General features: G+C 43.9%; 1 long non-coding RNA gene across 2 annotated transcripts in view; it reads left to right on the forward strand.

Moving 5' to 3' along the window:
- The window catches only part of LOC120601153 (uncharacterized), a 50,536-nt gene that overhangs the window by 21,411 nt on the left and 6,477 nt on the right, over positions 1–22,648 (forward strand). Inside the window, exon 2 of one of the 2 annotated variants that reach the window (XR_005652371.1) lies at positions 7,731–8,137. The exons of the other annotated variant lie outside the window; for it this stretch is intronic. This is a non-coding gene — a long non-coding RNA (uncharacterized LOC120601153). Of the gene's footprint in view, positions 1–7,730; positions 8,138–22,648 lie in introns of those variants that run through there. 2 annotated transcript variants of the gene reach the window in all.

Below are 22,648 nucleotides of genomic sequence, written 5' to 3' on the forward strand. Positions count from 1 at the left end.
ACTGTTTCTACATTTGTTAAACAAAAATAGGTTTTTTGGTGTTGTTACATATATATGATCTATCAGTCGATCAATGTATCTTGATAGATGCTAGGTCTGCGATTTCCTGTGTAACATCTCTCTCTCTGTCTTCGACATGAAATCATTATCCAGGCTTTTCTGATACTGCTACTAATTATTTGATTAGATGCCCAGTGGGTTATACCACGATTCTTCCCATAGTCGCTCTTTTTATGAACTCTTGTAGGTATTGTCTGTCCCCAGAGTTTTATTTTGAACTTGTCGCATCGCTGCATCACCATTTCACGTGTGTGCTCTGGGTCCCAGTGACGGCGGAAACAGAGATGCTGCTGTTTCAGCGGCTGCTGACGACGATGCATTCTGCTTCCCGATTGTCCGCACTAAAAAACCTCCGCAGGGTTTATCGCTAATCCTTCTTTTGCTAGATTTCGAGAAGACCTGCAAGCCCATTTCCGTGCCACCTTCTGCTGTGGTTGGAGGCAGCGTGAGAGGGGAAGGGAACAGACAAGGATGGAGAGAGGCAGCTGGGCAAGGGCGATGGACCAGTGTGTGAGCCCAGGGAGTGTCTTTAGACCTGAATTGCCTTTGCAGTGACCTCAGTTCTAAAGGGGTAGAGGCGAGTCTTCCCAACCGGCCGCATCCTTTGCCCTCTGTGTTTGTGGGTGGTGGGTTGTATGTGTTGGTGTGTGTCCCCTCCCTCTGGCCTCTCCCACCCCATTCGTCGGAGCTCATGGGAAGCAGATGCATTCTCACCTTTCCCTTTGCCTACACATTTGAATTACCTGAGGAGATTATTTTCACTCAAGACTAAATCAGAATTTCTGGAGAGGTGGCATAAGAATTGTTTAAATAGTCTCCAGATCAAATTTGTATTTACACTAGGACTGCGATTTACTGTGTAACACATAAAATAATAACATGGAATGATGCATGAATAGATTAGTGGATAGATTTGTGGTACGATGAGAACAATAAAATTAATGGTAGGATCTAGGTGGTTGGCATACAGTATTCATTATACGATTCTTCTTTCCTGAGATTTACATTTTCAAATTAGAATGTTGAGAAACAACAACCCTCCCACACTGCTCCAGATGATTAATTTGGGGCTGATGCCATCCAGGGCTTGATGGTAGAGATGAGATGGCATCTGTTCTGTGGGAAAAGAGTGTTGGGTCTCAGCACATGCCTGGTGGCTCGGTGGCCATTGTATGTTTAGGAAAGGGACTCCGAGAAGGCCCCAGAGAGGAAAGTAGGTGAAAGCAAACTCCTGGCTGATAAAATATCTACGTCGAACCCCAAACTTGATTAATCGTAATTCTGAGTGTCATTAATTCATAGATTAGCATAGAGAAGAGAGATGGTTTTGAAAGATGCTGATTCTTTTATAGGAACATCCGGTTTTTGCCCATGGGAGAAGAATCTTGGAGCTGGAGAAACCGATGAGGGTCATTTAGTCCAGCCTCCCACCCATTGTCTTTCCCAGTGGTGTGAGCTGAATGGCATTTGATTTGTGCAGCTAGACAGGATGGTTCTAAGGCCACTGTTTTGAGGAGGAAATCGCTTTTAATTCTAGCCGTGAGTATCGTTTCAAACAGATTTCCTAAGAGAAAAATAAAAGCTGTTTCGTGTAAGGCTCCATTGCGTCTCCCTCGCCTGCCATTTTTGAGTTGGATGTTGAGACAGTCAGTGCTCAGGCCTCAGGGAAAAGTGTGCTGTGTGGGGCTTGTGTTTTACACATCACCGAGTCACGGCCAAGTCCTCCCTGAAACGTGCAGGACGAAGTCTCTAACTTCCCAGCTCCCTAAACTGCATCTGCTTTTAAGGAGCCCAGAAGCAAAGGCCCTTCTGTCCTGCCTGTGGGGCCGGGGAACAAATGACAAAGGCCCTTTAAGGGGGAGAAGAAGGGCAGGAGTCCTGCAGATGTGAGGCTGCAGTGTGTCGGCCGGGCCCCGGGGAGCTGCAGAAACACCGCGATTATGAGTCATTCTAAGCCCCCTTCCCGGAGCCTCTTGAGCTCACAGAAAACTCTGTCTGTTCTCCTGGACTTTTTGGAGCTTCGATATGGATTAAACTCCTGCCCAGTCCTGTCTGTATAACTAGTGGCTTGTTGAGCTTGATCTGTAACTTTTCTTTCAGTTTCTACGCCTATAAAGTACGGAGATACATGTGTCCGAGCCCTTTCAACTTTTATGTAACTAATTCTAATACTGCTTTACAGTTCATAAAATTCATTCTTACACATTATCTCCTTTGAGTCCTAAGTTCTTCTGAAAGGGTTTGGGTATCTTAGGGCTTGATGCCAAAAATGTCATCTCTTCTCACTCTGTAACCTTTCCTTGGGCAACTTCTATCACTCCAATTACCATCTGTTTTATGATAGGCCTGTAATTTATATCTTGAGCCTGGCTCTGTCTCCAAGACCCGATTATCTAGCTGCCAGCTTGCCTCTCTGCTGGGCTGTCAAAGGTTTCGCAACGAAATATGTCAAAGACGGAACTTATGACGCTCCTCCACCCAGGCTCCACCCCAGACCTGTTCTCTGTCTCAGCGAATGGTGCAGTCATCCATCCACTCAGGCAGGCCAGGCACCTGGGAGCCATCCTTGACCTTTTCCTCTCCCTAAGTCCTCATAGCCAATGTGTCATTCAGTCCTGTGCACCTTTCGGCCTAAATATCTCGACTCCGCCCACTTTCCATCTTCCCGCTGCCTCATTAGGACGAAGCTGCCCCCATCTTTTACCAGGACGGTGGCAGTAATCTGTGAACAACTCTTCTCCATCTCTTTTGTTCCCTCTCTCCTTCCCATCATCCCGCAAAATTTAGGAGAAATGTTTTCAGAATGCAAACCTGCTTAGGTTACTGTCATTCCTTAATTATCTCAATGGTTCTGTATTGCTGTTAGTCGAAAAACATGGTTCCTAACAAGGCCTGCCAACCCCTTTTCCCCTTTTTTAAGTTATTTAAATATGTTCCTTCCTCCCACAGGGCCTTTGCACATGCTGTTCCCTCTGTCTGGAACTTCCCCCCCCTCCCCTTTGCCCAGTTAACTGCTGCTTATCCTTCAGGGTGACCAAAGCCTTAAGGAAACGCTCCCTGCTCTTGAAGATCTGGGTCCTTTCATTTCAGAAAGGTTATAATATTTTATATTTTACGTTCGTTATTTTGCTCAATAAGCATTTTATTTCCCATTCGTGTAGGTTCTAACAGAGCAAGGATCTGTTTGCTTTCCACCACCGTTGTACCCAACGACCCAGTGCTCAGAAATATTTATTCCATGAATGAACCCAGTGGGGTTGGTAGGACAAGTCTCTTTATTCACTTTGTTTTTTTTACACAAGGAGATTGGTTTTTTTTTAAAAAAGGCAGGTGCTTGGTATGATTTCTTTATAATTTTATAATACAGGTATTTCTGCCTCTAATTAGTTCTTCCTTCCATCATTTCTCATTCCCAGCTGATTCCGGCTTTGCTATGGCCGTCAGTGATGAGCAATCACTGGCTTGGAAATGCTCCTCAGAATATGCAATACCAGCTCATAAAACATTTTCAGATTGCTAGGAATCTTGTGAAAACTTGTGTAATTAACTACTGGAAAGGTAACCGTGCATATGAATGGGAGAGTCATTAATGAGAAGTTCTGTATGAACAGTTAATGAAGTTGTGAATGCGGATTTTTAAGAGGAGGGTTTTGAGACTGAATTATAAAATTACGGCTGCCTGAGATCCCTCTTGCCGTTCTCACTCTTTGTCTGAGTGACGATAGGAAGAGTCACCTGTCCCTTCTAGCGTCTCAATATCATTTGGAGGCTCTGGGCATAGATAGGAGCATGTCTGGTGCTGGGTGGGCCCTGTGCTACTCCGTTCTTGACTGCAGGACACCTCTTAATGCCTTTTGCTGCTCACTCCGTCTGTGGAACACAGTCAGTTAACTTACTTGAGCTGTGCTTTTTCCTAGCTCCCAAGGGCCATGTGAATCTCAGAGCATAGGCGTTGGTAGGTCACGGCTAGGAAACTGCTGTGTGTTCCTTGCTGGAGTACTAACCACCCTAGTAAAAGCTCATCAGCTGTGAGCGCACACCCACGGCGAGCTTGTGGATTCAGACAGTGGCCAGGGTCTCCACCCCGTAGGGCCCAAGTCTTCTGTACATGTCAAACGAATGGAGATATAGCTCTCTACAGCTGAGTCTGTCATTAGCTGAGGGATTTCAAACCATCTTAGTCTTTCATACTTGCTTGGAGTGCTTCAGTTTTCTGGTGGCGTCGGTGGTGGTGTGTGTGTCTGTTTTTTTCTCACGTGTAAATACTTTTCGCAGAGGCCCTGACGCCTCTCCCCTTGTGTCGGCATTTGGGGTCATTCTCCAAGTCAAACGGGAAGACTCTTTGCCAGGGTGCCCATCAGGGAACTTGCTCGGGTGAAAATACCGTCTGAGCCGGTTGATCCACAGTGTATTTTTGATGACTGTTATGGATTCCTGGTGTTTAGTTCCCTTAGGTGACTATGGAATTCAAAAATAAGGAATCTGCCCTTGTTCTAGATTCATTGTTTTGTCTTTCTTATCAAGAAAAACTCTCCGCAGTATGACTCATTGCAAAAAAGAATATTATTCCATTACAGAAACTGAAAAATAAAGAAAAGAGACATCTCTCAAAAACTCATTACTCCCTGAACTGCTATTAATTTCTGTTGTATTAGCATACATATCTATGAATATTTCTTTTATTATAGCCATAATTCATATTTTTCATATAATTTTCATGTTATCCTCTCATATTCAATGATAGATATTTTCTTATTATCTCTCTATTTTTAATGCCTATGTATTACTCATTTTGCGTATGTTTTGTATTTCTTAACTAATATATCCAAGCGTCAGAACTTCAAGTTATATTTCTTTTTTTTCTCTTTTAAATTGGTTGGCTTAATTTTTAATTAATAATTTTAGAAAGACGAAAAAGAGCCAGAATATGCATTATAAACACTCCGTGGCTTTTCGTGACTATCCAGAGATGTCCGTGATCAACGGCAGAAGAACACGTGACAAGAAGGTTTGCGACGGAAGCGAGCTCTGAAAGGGTCCTCAGATTCCACAGACCGAGGACCCGAGTTCTGTCCCTCCATCGCCCCAGAGGGACCGACTTCTGCAGTGTCTGCAGCTCTCCTCAGTGTCCTGTGTGGCAACTTATGTGTCTTCCTTTAAACTTTAAAAAAAATATATAACTCAAATTCTGGGAATACGTGGACAACTTCAGGCTCTCTGTAGACTTGATTATTTTCTTTCTTTCTTTCTTTCTTTTTTTTTTTTGAAGAACCGTCTTCTTTATCTTGATTTTTTTAGTACTTGTTTACATAGCAACTATCCAAAACAAAATTTAAGCCAATTCATAGTTGTAAAAGAATGCATAATGTAAGGAATTAGCTCTCTAAAAACGTATAGACTTGATTATTTTCTTTTAAATGTGTGCATGCCACAGTATTCCTGCAGACTTAGGGACTATGATCGTACTGATAATAGAAGCATGCCATACTTGAGACTTTTTAAAAAAATATGAATGTTTTCCATAGTCCGAAGTCTTTCGCACCGAGGCACCAGGTTATGAAGGAAAGGCAGTCAGTATAGGTGGATGTGCCCTGCATAACAGTTCTTCTGTAAGCTGGAGAAATAGCCAGAGGAGAAATCTGTTCTTAGAACAAGGCACATGCTGTTGGCTTCCAGACATTCTTTCTTGCTGGAGGATACAAAAGTGGTGTTTAACGGCTGCTGGCCCCACGCCTACTCTCCCTGCCCTGTGGAATGTGCTCTGTCTGGGCCACAGTCCCAGCCATCAAGGCAGTGACTGTGGGGAGGGGAGAAGCCAGCTCTCCCGTCCTTGGCCTGAGCTTTCCCTGCAAAAAGAAGGAATCTGTTTTGACTTGGGGCTTCCCACCCAGAGCCCTACCCTTCTCCCTGAACCCTCCTGCTTGCAGAAGGCGGCTCATTGTTCTTCTTTACAGTTGCTGCTTCTTTGCGAGTGCTCCACCCCGAACGTGGAGATAAGAGACAGAGTTTACAAGAAACTTTAGTAGAGGCGTCACCTCTTATCCTGTTAAAGACGTGATGTATGGATCGATTCCAATTTCTGAGGTTTTTGGCACATGCCAGCTTTCTGAGATTACTTATCTGTTTTGCATAAGGGGAAGAGAGAAAACTATTCTAAAACGAAATAGCTTATCCTTTGGGATTCTATTTGGGCAATGTAAGTGAGGATGGTGTTATTCTGTTCTCTCATATCAATAATAATAATAACTTGTGAATTATTTAACTTTCTCATATTAATCATCATCATCAACAACTATAAGAATAACATTTGTGAATTAATTTATTTAATTCTCATAATCAACGCCTTGAGTTAGGTACTATTTTTGTCCCCATTGTACAGGTGAGGCAACGGGCTTGAAGGTGTTAAGTACCTTGTCTGATCATCAGTGATGGACGGTATCCCAGTGCAGGCAGCCTGAATCCAGGCTCTGTGAGCCTTTGATTCCCACAAAATTGTGCCTTCCGGTCAATAGGAGGAGCTTATTGGCTAAATAGAAATATCCTGAGGCTTATGGAAGTTAGGTTCAGGCTAGTTTATCTTTTTTTTTTTTTTTTTTAAACTTTTTATTTTGAAACATTTCACACCTGAGAAAGTTGTAAAACTAGTACAATCTAGACACATATCCTTCAATTAAATTCACCAATTGTTAATATTTGACCATATTAGTTTATCTGTCTTTCTGTGTGTGTGTGTGTGTGTGTGTGTGTGGTTTGTTTTACAGGCCTTCTGAAAGTTAGTTGAGACATGATGACATTTCATCTCGAAATACGTTGGCAAGTATCTTTGAAGAACAAAGATGTGCTCCTAAACAACCTCAATAAAAGTCCCATTGCTCAAAAAAATTTAACATCGATGCACTACTATTTTCTAATACATCCCTGTTCCAGTTGCCATACTTATTCCCAAAATGCTCTTGGTAGCTGGATTTTTAAAAATCCAGTATCCAATGAAAGATCAGACATCGTTTTTATGATTTGTAATCTTGATGCCATGTACATTCCTGTCTCAGACTAAGAACAGTTTGCTTTGGCTCAGTTAGGGAGACCAAGGTCTCGTGCGGTTCCAGATTTTCTTCTCCCCCCGACTGAGCAGCCCCGCAGATGTCCTTATTTGACACATGTTTTACTGGGCACCACATCTTCTTCCTTCTCTTCTGAGCTACATTTTTATTGATTCTCCTTATTTTCTCTTTTTTCCTTCCTCATTTTCTTTTTTCCTCTTCCTCTCCTTTCTCCCTACTTTTCCCCAACCCCCTATAAATATACACTAGACATGTTCTCATACACTGTAATTACTTTATGCTTCAACTTGGAAGCTGATGCGTGTGGCAGGTGGGAGCTGCCAAATCGGATTCATTTATGGGTTGGGATGTGAGACCAAGTGAGGGGGTTGAGTGGGGTGTACTGGGAGCTGACCGGACGTAGACCCTGTTGGAGGAGTCTCAGAGAAGTCAGTGAATTTTTGTCACAAGCCACCCGTCTATGGTATTTTGTAATAGCTGCCCAAGCAGACTAAGATGATGCTAAATTTAACAATTCCCACCCCAGACTAGGATGCTAGATTCAGTAGATTTATCTCCCAATTGCTGATTTGGGCATAAATAACAGCACTTTCTTTTGCTCCTCCTCAGATGTAGAAGCAGAAAATTTTCCACGGATGAGACTTTAGAGGTCACCTTGGTCAGTTCCCTTGACTGTAGAAGAGAGCGGACTTGTGCCAGGCTTTGCAGGTGCAGCTGCCCTGGCCTTCTGTTCCGGCTTCTTGCTCCTGACATGGGCGCCATGTTCTTCCTCTAAGATGGTTTAACCAATACTTTCTGAGGCCAGGGTTCTTTGTTAGGTGACCTAAGGAAATAGTCCAGAAGAGCCACTGACATTGTCCTAATCACCCGTGGGTTCTCTTAACATTTTACTTTTAGTATTCTAATATTTCAGAATTAGATTTCAAAGCCGCACAATTAAGTGGCTTTAGTCACTGATTCCTCTGAATTATTCTAGAGGAAAGAAATCAAATGCGTATTAAACTGGCAGAATTCCACATTTTTTTCTGTTTTTTGGCTTCTGTTCTCCTGTATTGGGTATCAACGTGTTTGTGTGCTTGTATGTGTATGATGTGTATTTGAGAGAGAAAAAGGGAGGAGAATGAAATTTCTATTTATGGGAAAATTGTTATCTGGAGGAGGAGTGATTAATGCGGCTGGCAACAGTCTGAACAGTCGTGGGCACCGCCTACCGTGGTGTCCCTTGGTCTAACTCTGGTTTTGGAGAGACTCCTGCATTTCAAGTGACTTCATATAGGCAGTTTTCCTCATCTAGTTTCTCCTTTTGGGAAAACTCTGTAGTAGAACTATATTTTGCTGACCACTGCTTTGTCATTCTCTATAATCTGAAGAGAAGCGTAGCGTTTGAGGAATTTGGAAGCCGTCAGTTTGTCCAGATAATTCAGTGCCTGGCTACCCTGCACACACAGCTGCCTAGGGGCACGGGGCCGTTTCTGCTGCCGTGGCGTTTGCACCTGAAGGCAGTGAAGGTGAAGGAGCACTCAACCCTGACTGACGCCTGGGAAAGGTGGTTCCCGCAGGCGTGCGCCGGTGCGTGGGGAGTACTGAGGAGGCAGGAGCGCCGTGAGCAGAGTGAGCAGGGGGAGAGGGAGGACGTGACGCTAGAACAAGATGGAGGGTGAGGAGCTGAGAACGGAGGATCCAGGAGCCAGCTGTTCACCTGGAGAGATTCGGGATTTTGAGCAGAGGGGCAGCCCCATCTGAGGATACTCAGAGCCCTTCTTCAGGACAGTCTTCGAAGAAATTCCAAAGTCAGAACCACAGCCATCCAGTGACCGTGATAGGAGACGGCTTTTAGTTCAGTGTATGACAGCTTGACAATTGCAGATGCCCGTGGTCTAAGCCCCTTAGCGAGTCCTTCTTCGTCTCCAGAAGTGCTGCACGTGGTGTCCCTGTGTTGAGCCTGGTTTTGAATGTGCATATTCTCCGATTCTTCCTCCATGGAGGACAAGCCTCGTCTTGGCTTTTGGTGGGATGACAGATGGAGATGCAAAGCAGGGGCGTGGAGGTGAATAGTGGGAACAGGAAGGAGAAATGGAGGGCGGGAGACAAGTTCACAGAGACACCATAGAGCAGAGTTCGGAGGGAAGGGATTCTGTGGTTCAGAACAGTTCGAGAATCAGGCACAGAAGGAAGGGCGGGATGAGCAGTGGGGACACGAAGAGGACAGTGTGCTAGGGGTGTGGGGGTTTGGGGGGGTCCTTCGGCAAAGGATGAGGCTGAGAGATTCTAGGGACAGAGCACAGACACAGTGGTCAAGATGAGAATCCATGGGCCTATGAGGTGTGCCCCTTGGGCAAGATCAGAAAAAGCTTCATTTCTCCAGGAACCAGTCTACCAGAGAGAAGAGTGTAGCAGTGGGGAGGGGGAGATGTGGGAAGAGGTGGCGATGTGGCAGGGGAGTGACTCCTAAATGCCACCGTCCAGGTTCACGGGGGCAGTGCCCTGAGTGGCCTGTCATGGCAAAGGTGAGCAGAAAGGGCCTTCTCCAGATTGGGCAAAGTCGGGGAAGGCTGAGAGTCCCCCAGCTTTGGGGCCCTTGGGTACGGGAGTGACAGTTGACTCAACCGGAAAGAATCAGACTCAGCTTTATTTTGGCTGTAGAGGGGTACAGTCGCCATGGTGGTGTTTCCCCAGTTTTAATTCAGGGGATTTACAAACTTTCCCCCAAACTGCTGCTTAATTATATTCTGGCCTTATCTCAGGGACACGGGACTCATTAATTTGTATTGTGAAAATCGGGGTCAGTTAAAAATTAAAATTTTTTTTTACCTCTTCTGTCCAGTTTGTAAGTAATTCGGAAGACGGAAATGAATTTAATATAGAACATAGATTTAATTTAAAAATGTAAGTTTCTTACTAAAACAGATTTACATTTTAAAGCCACATTTCTTTTTGAGTAGAAGAAATAATTCACTTTTAAATTTAAAATAATTAATAAATATGATTATGCCTATTAGTTAATTTAAATAAAACGTGTATTTGACTTTAGTAGTGGTTGTGTCATGGCAAAACCGTTCACCCATGCACACGATTAGCGACTGCATCTCTGAGAATTTCCAGTGGTTCCCTCTGATGTTTTCAGGTGTGTGCGTCCAGTTCAAGGGTTATTTGTCCAATGATGTCTTTTAATTGGCTAGTTCTAGGCTAATATACCACTAATCCTAACTATCATATATTTGTTTGTTTCTTTCTCTCCAAGTCATGGAAAGGCTTTGGCCAAAATCAATAAAATTCCAGTTCTTTTCTTTTGGCAGAATATTGAAGTTTGCACAGCTACTTCTTTCTCTCATTTGTTTCTTTTTACACACTTTTCCCTCCTACATATGTATGCATGTATGTACATATATAGAGACATATATATATATATTTATTTGTTTATTATTTATTTATTTATTTATTTTACGTTTTGCTCTAAGATGGGTCTAATCACACTCGCTTAATGCATTGGTGTGAGAATTCGTGTGCGTGAAGCGCCCAGTAAAGTGCCTTTATACGTGGAGGCTCCTCGTGTTCTTGTTTCTGTTGGAGGACTGTGATGGGGGTAGGAAGTAAAGCGCTTTATAAAAACTAGGGAAGGGAAGGCGGAAGAGAAGTAAAGGGAGGGGTGTGAAAAGTTATTGAGGCAAGTGAGTGTTTTATCATCTAATCTTCTGCTGCGCTGGCAACCTCTAATGAAATTCCTTTAAAATTTCTAAATATCGTACCCTCTTCCTTCATTGGATAGTAAAGGATGCAATTTACGTAGGATAATTTAATTTGGTCTTTATGACTTTGATTTTCATCATGATTTCATTCACCCTATTATGTAGAATATTCGAGAAATCATTGGTATGGTTTCCTGTCTTCAAGGAGTTGATTGCTCTTCAAAGATATAATCATCTTTTCCAGAAAGTTTTTGAGAATGGCGTATGAGTTTCTGCTGCATAAAAAAATTATTGACTTAAAACATACAACTGTTTATTTAGCCCCCAATCCTATGGACCAGCAATTCGAAAGTGGTTCATATAGATAGTACTTCCGCTGATGTCATCAGGGCGCTCTCACGAGTCTGTGGTCAGTTGTTGGTCAGCTATTGAGCTCTGCCTTTGGAGGGTGGCTGGTGGTCAGCTGGAATGAAAGAAGGGAGAAGCGGGGGCACTGATCTCCGATCTCTCATCGTCCAACAGGCTAGCCCTGGCTTGTTCACACGGCAGCTCACGTTTCCAAGAGGGAGATTGGGAGTGCCAGACTCTTGAGTCCAGTTCTGTCCAGCTTCAGAACTTGGACAGTACCACTTCCACCGCATTCTGTTGGCCAAAGTGACTCAAAAGGCTATTGCAGCATTAGTGAGCAGAGAAACGGAGACCAGCTCTTCAGGGGAGGAGCTGCACAGTATTGAGGACGTTTTTGCAATCCTCCCAGATGAAGGATGTACAGTCTTCATTGATAAGTCCATAATAGTTCCTTGGAGTCAGTAGATTCTTTCTCAAGTCTACCGTAGTATCTTCTGCTTTAATCGTTGTCCTTTTTTTCCTCATGAATTGGTATCCTGAAGCCTGAAAAGAGATGCTTAAGTCATTACTTCTCTCATATTCCAGCCAGAGCTCAGGTTTGTAAAGTGCAGGCACCAGAGGCTGACCCTGATCCTACTGGACTTTCATGGCTTTCATCCCTGACCAGATCCACTCACGCATATCTAAGCAGTGACCAGACAGAGTGGAGAAGTGTCAGCTGGATGACCTCACTGCAGGCTGTGGCCCTGGCTCAAGAGCAGCTTTTTCATTGTCCTCTGATGCAGAAGGTGTGTGGGGAAGAGGCCCCCCTGCTTAATTAACTGGGCTTTCTTGGAACAGTTAGACATTGCTTGTAGCACATGCTAAACAGATAAGTTAAATCCTTAAGTGAAGTTATTTTGAACTCTTTTTAATCCATCAGATGATCTCAAGCTGCTGGGTTTTAGTAGCTAAAGATTTATTTTCTGATCATTTTGAGAGAGTGGAAATTCCAGTCATTTCCCCCAGATACCAGATCGTGATCTCAGTGGTTTGTCTCGAAGTCCCACACTCTGGGTCACGGTTCCCCAACCCTCGGGCCATGGTCCGTGGCCTGTTCGGAACCAGGCCACACAGCGGGAGATGAATGAGCAAAGCTTCATCTGTGTTTGCAGCCGCTCCCCAGCTCTAGCATCACCGCCTCAGCTCCACCTCAGATCATCAGGCATTAGGTTCTCATAGGATCCCCGGTCCCTGGTGCCACAGAGGTTGGGGACCACTGCTCTATGGGGTTCTCTTTTAACATGAGTACTCTTCTAACTTGTGTTAGTCTGTTAGCCATACCCTTGGCCTTGTATGCCTGGGGTAATGCGGAGTCCCTGAATTGTCTTCTGGCCTCTACATTCTAAAATCATCTGTATTCCCACTGACCCCAGGGGGATTGCATGAGCAAGGAAGAGGGTCAGGGAGCTGCCTGCTTTCCTCGGTGACTTTGGAGGGTAGGTACAGTGATGACTTGGGTTTAGGAGAAGATTAAGAAGTGATTGATTCAGTGTAATAGCTCAGGATATCAGGGGGTGGGGGCAGTCGGGCCTAGTTTAGAACATGCTAGACATGATATCTCTGCCTTCTGAGAGGAGATGCTGTATCATGATCGTCATTCCACTCTATATTACAGCAAAAACTAGCTCATTTGAAGACTTTTTGCTTATTGATCAGTTAATACCTTGGCATAGCACAGACATGAAGGTCCCTGGATTTACCGCTCTTACATCTAGTCATCTTTCCATGGGTGTGCTCTTTGGAGAAAACTTGTGAATCAGACAAATTGAATGGAGAGAGTAGGAATTATTTGGATTAGCAAAATATTCTTCATTTTCTAAAAACAAAGAAAGGTTATCCATCTTCTCTTGAGTTTAAAGCTTCTTTCTTATTGAGAAAATGGTCTGTGTTAGGTTGCGGTGCTGTATTTTTCTCTGGTGGGAAGTGTTCAGGGCTGGATTGAGATTTCAGTGTGAAGGGTGACTCGGAGCCTGTAACTAGGCAGCCGTGTGGACGGTCCGGGTGCAGCACAGAAGGGCAGGGAAAGCAAAACCACGCGTGACTTTCATCGATTCGCCCAGCATTTATTTGGCCTCTGCCATGTCCTGACGCTGTGTTAAATCCTGTGGTCACATCCTGGAAGAGCAGGAAGTAGGCAGATAAAAATACATGAAGTAGGTGATAAAGGCAGTAAGAGACGTAATGTCAGGGGTTCCGGGTGCACTTTGGGTGCATAATGACATGACTTCCTGGGTGAGTGGGAAGGGCCGGGATATGAAGTAGGAGTTTTGTAGTTGAAGAAGGGAAGGAAATGGAATTCTGGGCTGCAGGAAAAGACTCTTGTGTCTGAAAACGGGGAGGTGTGATGAGCATTGTGTGTTTGGGGACATCTATGTCATCATGTCTGACTAGCCTGGAGTGGGGGCCGTGTGCGTGGAAAGGCAGGAAGAAAGGAAGACAAAACATTTTGAGAATTTTAATGTACATCGGGGGCGAAATTGGATTAAACTCACACACACACTGTCTTGAGAAAGTCCTCTGTTTTGCAAAAACAAAACGCAGTCCATCTCTAAAAGAGGCTCCTCAACGTCAACAACTGGGTTAATTGAATTTTGGCACTTTCCTGCTCGCCACAGATTCCTTTTCCTAGAAAAAAGATGAACAGATTCATTGAGCCCTGGCAAGGTTTTTTCACCTGTTTGAATGTGTAACTTCTCAGGTGAAGCATTGCGCTGTACCTACTGATCCTAATGTTCAGAACCTGGATTGTGAAATACAAATTAAAATAAAATAACTATCACTGTTGTTTTGTGCTATTTCAATATGGCATTTCTGGGCTTTGGCTTCTCAAAAAATATTCGGCCAGCACGGTGATGGATTGTCAGGGCCCAGAAGATGGAAAATGTGGAGTGACATGGCAGTCAGAAAAGGTGCTGAAGTGGGCTTGAGAGAGCTGTTTTGATTTGGGGGGAATTTGAAAAATGTTTTATAATGAGAAATGTTCAATTATATTGAAATCGTACTCTACTAGTTATACATTATTCACATCACACAATTACTACTTTTTAATTTAATTTCCACTTACAAGAAGGAAATGACTGTTTATAAATAATTATAAGGCCTTCGGGGGCTTTCCTGATTTGAAGTTTTACATTCCTGAAGTGAATCGACTTCGGTCTTGGCACCAAATACGTGGCTGGTGTCTGTTAGCGCTTGGTGGCAGCAAAATCTGAATCCTGAAATCAAGTGCTTTGCTTTAGTGTTTTAAGCATCAATTCAGGAATGGTTTCAAGTGGATTGAAAGGGACCCATTGAAAGGAGATAAATTTTCCTTGCAGTGAGGAAGGCTAAGATTTGAATTTCCAGAGACACTCCCTGTGTATCCTTGGGGAAATTGGTTATTCAATTTTTCTGAGTTTCAGTTTCCACCTTCGTGTGGTACCTGCCTCTTTGAATGGGGTTCTGGTTTCATGTGTAACATTTCAGTTCTTTTTTGAAATCTGAGGCCAACATAGCAGGTTTACATTATAAGAGAGGGTAGTGGATTTCAGGGGTATCTGTTATTTTCTGAATTATCTTTTATTTCAAAACTTTTTCCTAATTAGAGCAAAATTTTAATCATAACTCATAACAAAGTACCAGGTACCCTTACACAGATTTCTAGGCTCAATGAGTACTTTTGGATTCAATGTTTATATTGGCTCGAGGGGCTTAAGGGCAGACGACTGAGGTGGCGTTCCTGGAGAATGAATCATAAAATTGCCATTGTCACCCTTATCCTGTGGCTCTTAGAAAAATGTGAATGTGACTTACTTCTATCAATCGGGCCCTTGCTGCTTCTGGAAGGAAATGTCTGAACATGTGCTTTTTCCATGCCCGTTTGATGGCTTCTTACTGTACGAAAATGAAAATGGGCAGAGATTTCTAGAGGATTTCTAACGATGGAGGGTACTGAATGTGCTAAGCACCCATGAGAGGCACGGCTGGTGAGATGCAGAGGTCAGGACAGTAACTGATTTATTATGGCCTTCGACTTTGTAGAGAGAGATGCCACCGTGCAGCGGCCCTGATTATTTCTTTGCAGTGCGTTTCCTTTTGCTGAACATTCATGAAAATAGAAAGTTGGGGCCATCGCAGTTAGAGCAGGGAACAAAGAAGCACCTCTGAGGTGCCCGGAGCCACAGCCACGTCCTGGTTCCACTCCTTCTCCTGGGTCGCTATCTACTGTTCCTACCTGGAGGAGCAGGTGTAGTTATAAACTGTGGATTTTGTCCTTTGATCGATTCCTAGTCTTTTCAGGAAAAATAACATACAATTTGAATACAATTAAAGTAAACACCGAAATCCTACACTTTTGTCCCCAGTGATCGTGAAATGCTATGGGTTTACAGTTTTAGTTGGCATGATCAACGTAAGAAGTGGCAAAACCTGTAGAGAATTTTTATACATTTATTTGAGCCAAAATTGATGACAGTTGCTGGGAAGCAAATCTCATGCTCCAGGGAATGACAGTTTTGCAGGTTTTTTTTTTGTTTTTTGTTTTTTAATGCCTTTGAAATTAAGGAGGGAGCGTGCAGGAGATTACATGAGGGTGGGAGAAGCCGGGCAGGGATCACATTAGAAGATAATGTGGTCTCTTGAGGGCGGTTACTCCTCTGAGAGGTATTTCTTCTGGCATCTCAAAGGCGTGTTAACCTAGATGCTCAAGAACAATGCACCCGGCTGGCCTAAAACCTCACACTAGAGAACTTAACAGGCCTGGGGAGTGACTATCCACCAGGACCTGCCCAGTGAGGAATTTATGATCAGACCATCCTGTGAGGGTGGAATTCTAGTAATGCTTCTGGAACTTCACAGTCCCAGGCGGAAGCCCATGCAGGGTGCTCCTCAAGGTTTTGATCTTCTCTCTCCTAAGAGTTGACTGGATTTTTTTCTCCTTATGGTTCATCAGGAAGGTTCCATTTATTCTTCCATGGTTGCTGCTCACACACAGCCCCCTGCTGCTTTTTCCTCCTGGCAAAGTTACATGACTGTGTGATATTACTGGGCTGTGTGAAAAGCCATGATCATATCATGCATCAAGCAGTTGCCTAGAAACCATCATGAAAACAGGATTAGGTAAAGCATTTTTCCCGTATTACAGCTGCTTTCTGATTAAGATGTGATGTTAGAAATGTCTCAGTGTACACCCCCTTCATGGCCTTAAAACACATATATCTGGAAAAAGAATTTTTCAACAGGGGTAAAATGATTTCTCCATGGTCACATTTCGAGGTCCTCACCAACCCAAATCTTCTCTCTTCCACAACCTCACACACGCTTCCCTTTCAGGGGGGTCACGTTTTGGGGATTCCTGGCCTTTTTTAAAGAACATTAACAGAAACCGATAGCATATCTCAGACACTGTTATTCATCCATCGGTGCCCCGGATCTCAGCCAGACTGGAGTGTGTGGAGAAGGCTGTTACGGTGATTTGGTCATAGAGAAGGAATGCGTTCTGTGGAGTTGGACTTAATCCACTGTGTGATAAGTAGGTTTTCAACAAAACACCACCAGGGGTGAATCCTACTTTAAATCAACTGTAGTGAGTTCTAGAGAACTAAATCTCTAATTCTGAACCCCGTTGTCTCCCAGAAATAAATCAGGATCAAGTTACCGACAGGCATAAATTGAGAGGACTTATTACATGATTGACCTATTTCTATAAACTCCTCCTGGAATAAGATAGATAGGTAAATAAATGATTATGGCTGGTTTGGAGTCAAAGGAGACGGAGAAAAAACTAAGAGTCAGTAAGTTGGCGAATATTTATTTCGGCCTTCTAGGTATGCCGGTGGGTGGGGCGGGTGGGGTGAGCCAGCTGTGGAACAATGAGCAAGACGGACAGTCCAGTGAGGCGGGCAGAGGTCAGACAATAAAAGCTGGAACAGATAAATAATTTCAGACAATGGTAGATGCCAGGGAGATGATAAAACAGGGTTCACGACTATAGTTGGAGGCCTTTCTAGTGCCTTTCTGGGGTGACATTTGAGATGAGGGGCTGAGAATTCAAGGGCTTGGAAGTCATGACATAACCGCAGCAGGGAATTAGGAAGGAGGCTGAATATATGGTAGTGATAGTAAAAAATCGAAACAGGAAGAGAACTTTCGGTGTTATTGGATGATAAATAAACCAGATCCATATTAGGAAGATCGTTTTCAAGTTTCTCAGAAAAGTGACTCAAACCTCACTAGTTTTCCCGATGGTTTTAATTACCTTTGGGGTGGTTGCCTAGTCACAGCGTTAGTCATAGAGTTGACAGTAAAGATTGATGTATTTTTTTCACAGATGTTAATGGTAGGAGTCATTTCGCATATGAAATTTTATTTTTAAACTATGAAAACAACATATTACTTAAGTTGGAGAAATAAGGAAAGAAAAATCTATATTTCCACTAACCTAGAGACACAATTAACCTATTTTATGTATTCTTTCCCAGTCTTTTCCATGTATGTGGTTTAGATGGTTAATAGGTTTGTCCTTTAAATGCATACCAGGCATTTTCCCACACACACTTCCTCAAATTTTTATTTTGTACTTACAAATTTTAATGACTAAATATAATCCGTTCTCTATTTGGAGGCAGTTATGTCCTCCGAAGTCCTGTGAACACTGAATTAGTGACCACCGAATCATTGCCCCCAGGAGAAATAGATGCCTGCGAGCCTCTGGTCACATTTTTCATCCACCAGTCAGTACGTAGCCTCGTTTTATGTGTGTTTCTGTGTAAAGACACCTTTATTTTTGTCTATCCCCTAACATCGAACTCACGCCAACATCACTGCAGCGCATGCGTGAACGAAGCTTGCCTAACTTAACACGCAAGCTTACCTGACACGCAGACCTCGGTCGGCACCACCGCCTGCTCGCACGGGAGAACTCTGGGCAGCCCTTCAGCAATTACGCTTGGGGGGCATTTTAAACAGCAGAATCACCAACACAAAGCGCAAAAAGTGTGAAAAATGTCACACTGTGTGGACCATGAAAGGGACACTTGTTTACGGTAAGGACAGCCAGAGCAAGAAGGCAGAAGGTCGCCTTGTTCAGCCTCAGCGGAGAATGTGCACTTCAGGAAAGTCAAATTTTGGTCGCTCTGAGCATATTTGCGAGTGACAGGGAAAGCACCGTAAGTATTGATTTGGGGGTTACAAATATCTTTTCAGCAAGTAGGCTGATTTGCCAGTGGGGAATCCGCATGTGATGAGGGTTGGCTTTTCTATTGTTCTTCTCCTGGCTGGCTCTGCCGCGATCAAGCGAACCATAAATGGCTTGCTTTGGAAGGGCAGGGACACGCTTCTGCGCTGGTGTTTGTGAAGCCTCCGCAGTTCCTGTTCACTGCCCACCCCAAACAAACCAAATCCTGAAAAAAAAACACCACCAGGAAATAGCTCAGAGGCGAGGAGGAGGCGAGAAACAGCCCTCTGTGTAGGGGACAGTCGGGCACAACGGTGGCAATTCCACTTAATTTCTGAGGGCCTGAGCATTTCTGAAGCTCTTCGATGCGGTCGGTGTCATTTGATTTCTACAGTGAGGCAGATTGAATTGTCTTCATTTTACCAGAAAAAGACACAAATATGAATAGATGGGAAGCACACCTGACCTTACCTCTCTTTCTGAAGTGACGATCAGGCATTTTGCCCCTGCCTGCGGAGGCCCAGACAGTAAGTCTTGGTCCTTTCTTTGACCAGTGCGTGCTTGGTGACAGTAGATGTCCCACTGGAAAACACAGTACCTCAGATGGCCCACAGTGCGTGACAGTGTTCGCATTTTCACTGTGAAGGATCGAGAGGCATATGGTATAGGGGAGAGAGAGTGGCTTTCACAGTCAGAGTTACTGGTTTCGATTTCCTGGCTCTGTCCCTTCCTCTGCTGTGCAGCTTTGGACAAGTTCTAGAACTTCTCTGACCTTGCATTTTCTCGCTGGTAAAATGAGGATAATAATATTTCTTAATTCGTGCATTTGTCTTGAGAATTTAACGAAATAATATATTTAGCTACTTTCCTCTTCATACCTCTGATGATAAGAACTCTGTGGATCAGGAGCTCATCGATACATTCTTAGAGAAAATCAATAAGTAATCTTGTCAGTGACCTTTGCTTCCTAGCGAATCTGCCTGGAGATTACGGCCCCCAGTGGCGCCAACGGTGGGCGTTGGCTTCTGCATCATGAATGTCTAAGCTAATGTCTAAGCTATTTAGTTTTGATCTTTCGTAACACATTATTTTCTCTTAGTGTAAGAAACATAAATGTTTCAAAATAAACGTTAACAAAGTCTCCCTTAGTTTTTTTTTTCCTAATCTTGATTGGGATGTTGACAATCTAGATGTACATGTTAGCTGTTGGATAAAGCGGTGGAAGAGGTTTGCTAAATATAATAGATGCAGGTCAAATAAGTGATGTGGAAGAGGCCAGTATAACACCGGTGCCCATTTTATCCATGGGAAAAGTGAAATATAAAGAAGCGACTTGTAAAACAAGCTCCCCAAACTAGATAAAGCCTTCCCGAGCCGCCAACCTTTGAATTACTAGGGTTGGGGGAATATAAAAAGATTCCTTTTCTCCCGATAATTTTGCCATTACATGAGAATATGTGGGTCCTTTACAAAACGTTTTGAGATTCAGTTTACACCTATACGACACAGTTTCCAGCATCTTCTTTTGTAAACATCTGTGTGATATTAGCAGATGAAACCCAACTGCTGGAGTGCTGTTAAAGGTCACTGTAAACCTCACGGTGGCAGGGACAATGGGGTCAGTAATCTGAAGGCTAAACTCCAGGTCCAAGCGACTATTTCTTTTGATAGCGGGTATCTGTCTGAGAGAAAACAACATCTGCTTTTGCTGGCTTGGCCTTTGAGACTTCCCTGAGACCAGTGACCTTTGGTCTCTGATGTGAGCTGTAGACTCATTTCTCAACAAGATAAATGGGTGTCTTCATGTGTAACATGTTTAGGACTTTTTCCATTCTTGTGTAAATGTCCCGTTATATTTCCAGTGACTCATACACAGCTATCCTTAGCAAAACTGACATGGACGAGTCCCAGTGATCATTGCTCGTTTTCATTGTCCTCACCAGAACTCATTTGAATGGCTACTTGCCTATTTCATTGTGCATGTCACAGAACAAAGACAGCAAAATGCACCTGAAATGACTTCTAGGAGCTTGTGGTCTAAGGCAGCTGCCTGGATGAGGATGGTCAACTTATTATCATGAGGCTACTTTTCAGTAAAACACCAGTACTCATGCTTATGGATGCAATAGAAAAATTCAAACGAGGGAATTCTTACGTCAAGCGGAGCACACATTTGAATAGCCAAGGGGCCCCTCTTAGATGTTAATATTTACCTCCACTGATTAACGTGGGCCAAGGTGAATCAGTGTTCTGTTTCATTCTGTTACTTGCAGTGGATATCTGCCAGGAAACACTCTGATAGTGAGAAGTCAGTAGGGAGGTGAAACTTAGACATCGAAATGCTATTACGTTAATTTTCTTCCAACTTCACAGGGCATACTTACAGGAGACAGAGAAGGCATAGGGAAGTTTTGGTCCCCACAATGGTTCTCCTTTGGCTACTAGCTAAATGAAGCTTGGGCAGTAGCTAACAAAAATAGGTTGACCATGAATTGAGTTGGAATACTATACCAATAATATATAATATTACTGTAACATAGCATTAAGAAAATAATAAATATGCTAATATACAGTATAATACTAATATTAATAAAATAATACGAGCCTTAATAATGGGCTAGTGAGCATGTTTTGGGCAGTCCTAGTAGACCTTGAGCTGCATGACAGTCAGTGTTTCTGTATCTCTAGAATTCAGCATAGTTGCCTGACACATAGTGAATTCTTAATATATCTTAGTTGAGTCAAAGCCTGAGAGAGATGAGAACAAGAATAAGACACAGGAGCACAGAGGCTTAAAGACAGTGAGTGAAGCAGAAGTGTTGCCTCGTAAGGTCCCCAGTATGAGGCCTGGGAGGGGAATTGTTGAGGTCGGATGGGGAAGTACCTTGTTCATCCATGCAGCTGGAAACCAGAGCGGGAGGACCTGGGAGGCAGGCTCCAGAGCTAGGAAGGTGCCAGCTCAAATGCAAGTCGTGCTGGAGGGACACTGGGACAGTGTAAACCTCCTGCAAAGACAGGCTGGGGCAGGAAGTGGGCACGGAGATGAATATTCCGGGACCTGCACTGGCCAAGCTGGGCTGTGACCAGCCTTTCGCTGTTAGAAGTGTGTCCTGGGTGAATGTATCTACTCCTTTCATTCCCAGAGTCTTCCCCCTTCCTCCCCTTAGTTTTCTTGTAAAAGTTTCTTTAAAAAAAATTAACTTAGTCTTGGCCAGACTATCAGGAAAAAGAGATTTATTCAAACCTCAATCTTTGCTCTGAGAGACCAGGTGTGAAGTCACAGCTGCCACCTTAGCTCCACTTCCCAAGGGCGACCAGAGAGAGGGAGGTGAGACAAAGCATCAGGTTTAAGAAAGGGTGGCCCACCCCTGACAAGTGGGGGGGTGGGGGGTGGGGGTGGCGTGGTGGTGGGGTGCAGGGCTGTACTCCCCAGTTTGAGGTTGACTGAAAAGCTCACAGTCTCCAGCCCAACATTTATCCTAGGGTTTAGTCTTCCTCCACGTAAACGTCTTCAGAGGGTGGGCGGGAAGAGTGTTGGTGAGAGAATGGACAGGTACGTGGCCATTTGGTGGGTATGTTATTCCTTTTCAAATTACCACAAACTTAGTGGCTTAAAACAACACTTATTATCTCATCATCTCCCTGGGTCGGGAGTCTGGGCATGGCTTCGCTGGGTCCTCTGCTCAGGGTCTCACTCCCTCCGGTGTCAGCTGGGATGGCAGTCTCCACTGAGTGTGGGGTCTTCTTGCAGGCTCACGTGATTGTTGGCAGAATTCAGCTGCTGGCATCTGTAGAACTCTTGGTGGCCTGCTCCTTCCGGGCTCGGAGGAGAATCTCTCTGACTTCTAGCTCTTCTTTGAAAGGGCTCACCTGCTTAGGTCAGACCCACTCAGATAATATCTCTTTGGATGAACTCAAAGTCAGCTGAATTGGGACCTCAATTACATCTGCAGAATTGCCTTCACCATGATGTAACCTGGCACTCACAGCGCCATCCATCATCCTAGCTCATACAGGCCACACTCAAGGGGATCTTACAGGGTATGTCCCCCAGGGCACAGGAATCTTGGGGTAATTTTAGAATTCAGCCTACTACCGTGGGAAAGAGAGCGATGGGCCAGCGCTGGTCTGTTCTCTGCATTTAGCAGACTGTCATTTGGGAAGGGGGCAGGGGGTTGGAGAGCAGGAACAAAGATATTATTTTAGATATATATGGCTGGCGGATCCGAGTCACAAGAGAACAGAAACCACCACTAAATACGATTGAAGGAAGAAAGCTTAATTGTAGTTGTCAAGGG

Source organism: Pteropus medius, unplaced genomic scaffold (genome assembly GCF_902729225.1).
Source record: "Pteropus medius unplaced genomic scaffold, Ma_sr-lr_union100, whole genome shotgun sequence".
Classification (NCBI taxonomy): domain Eukaryota; kingdom Metazoa; phylum Chordata; class Mammalia; order Chiroptera; family Pteropodidae; genus Pteropus; species Pteropus medius.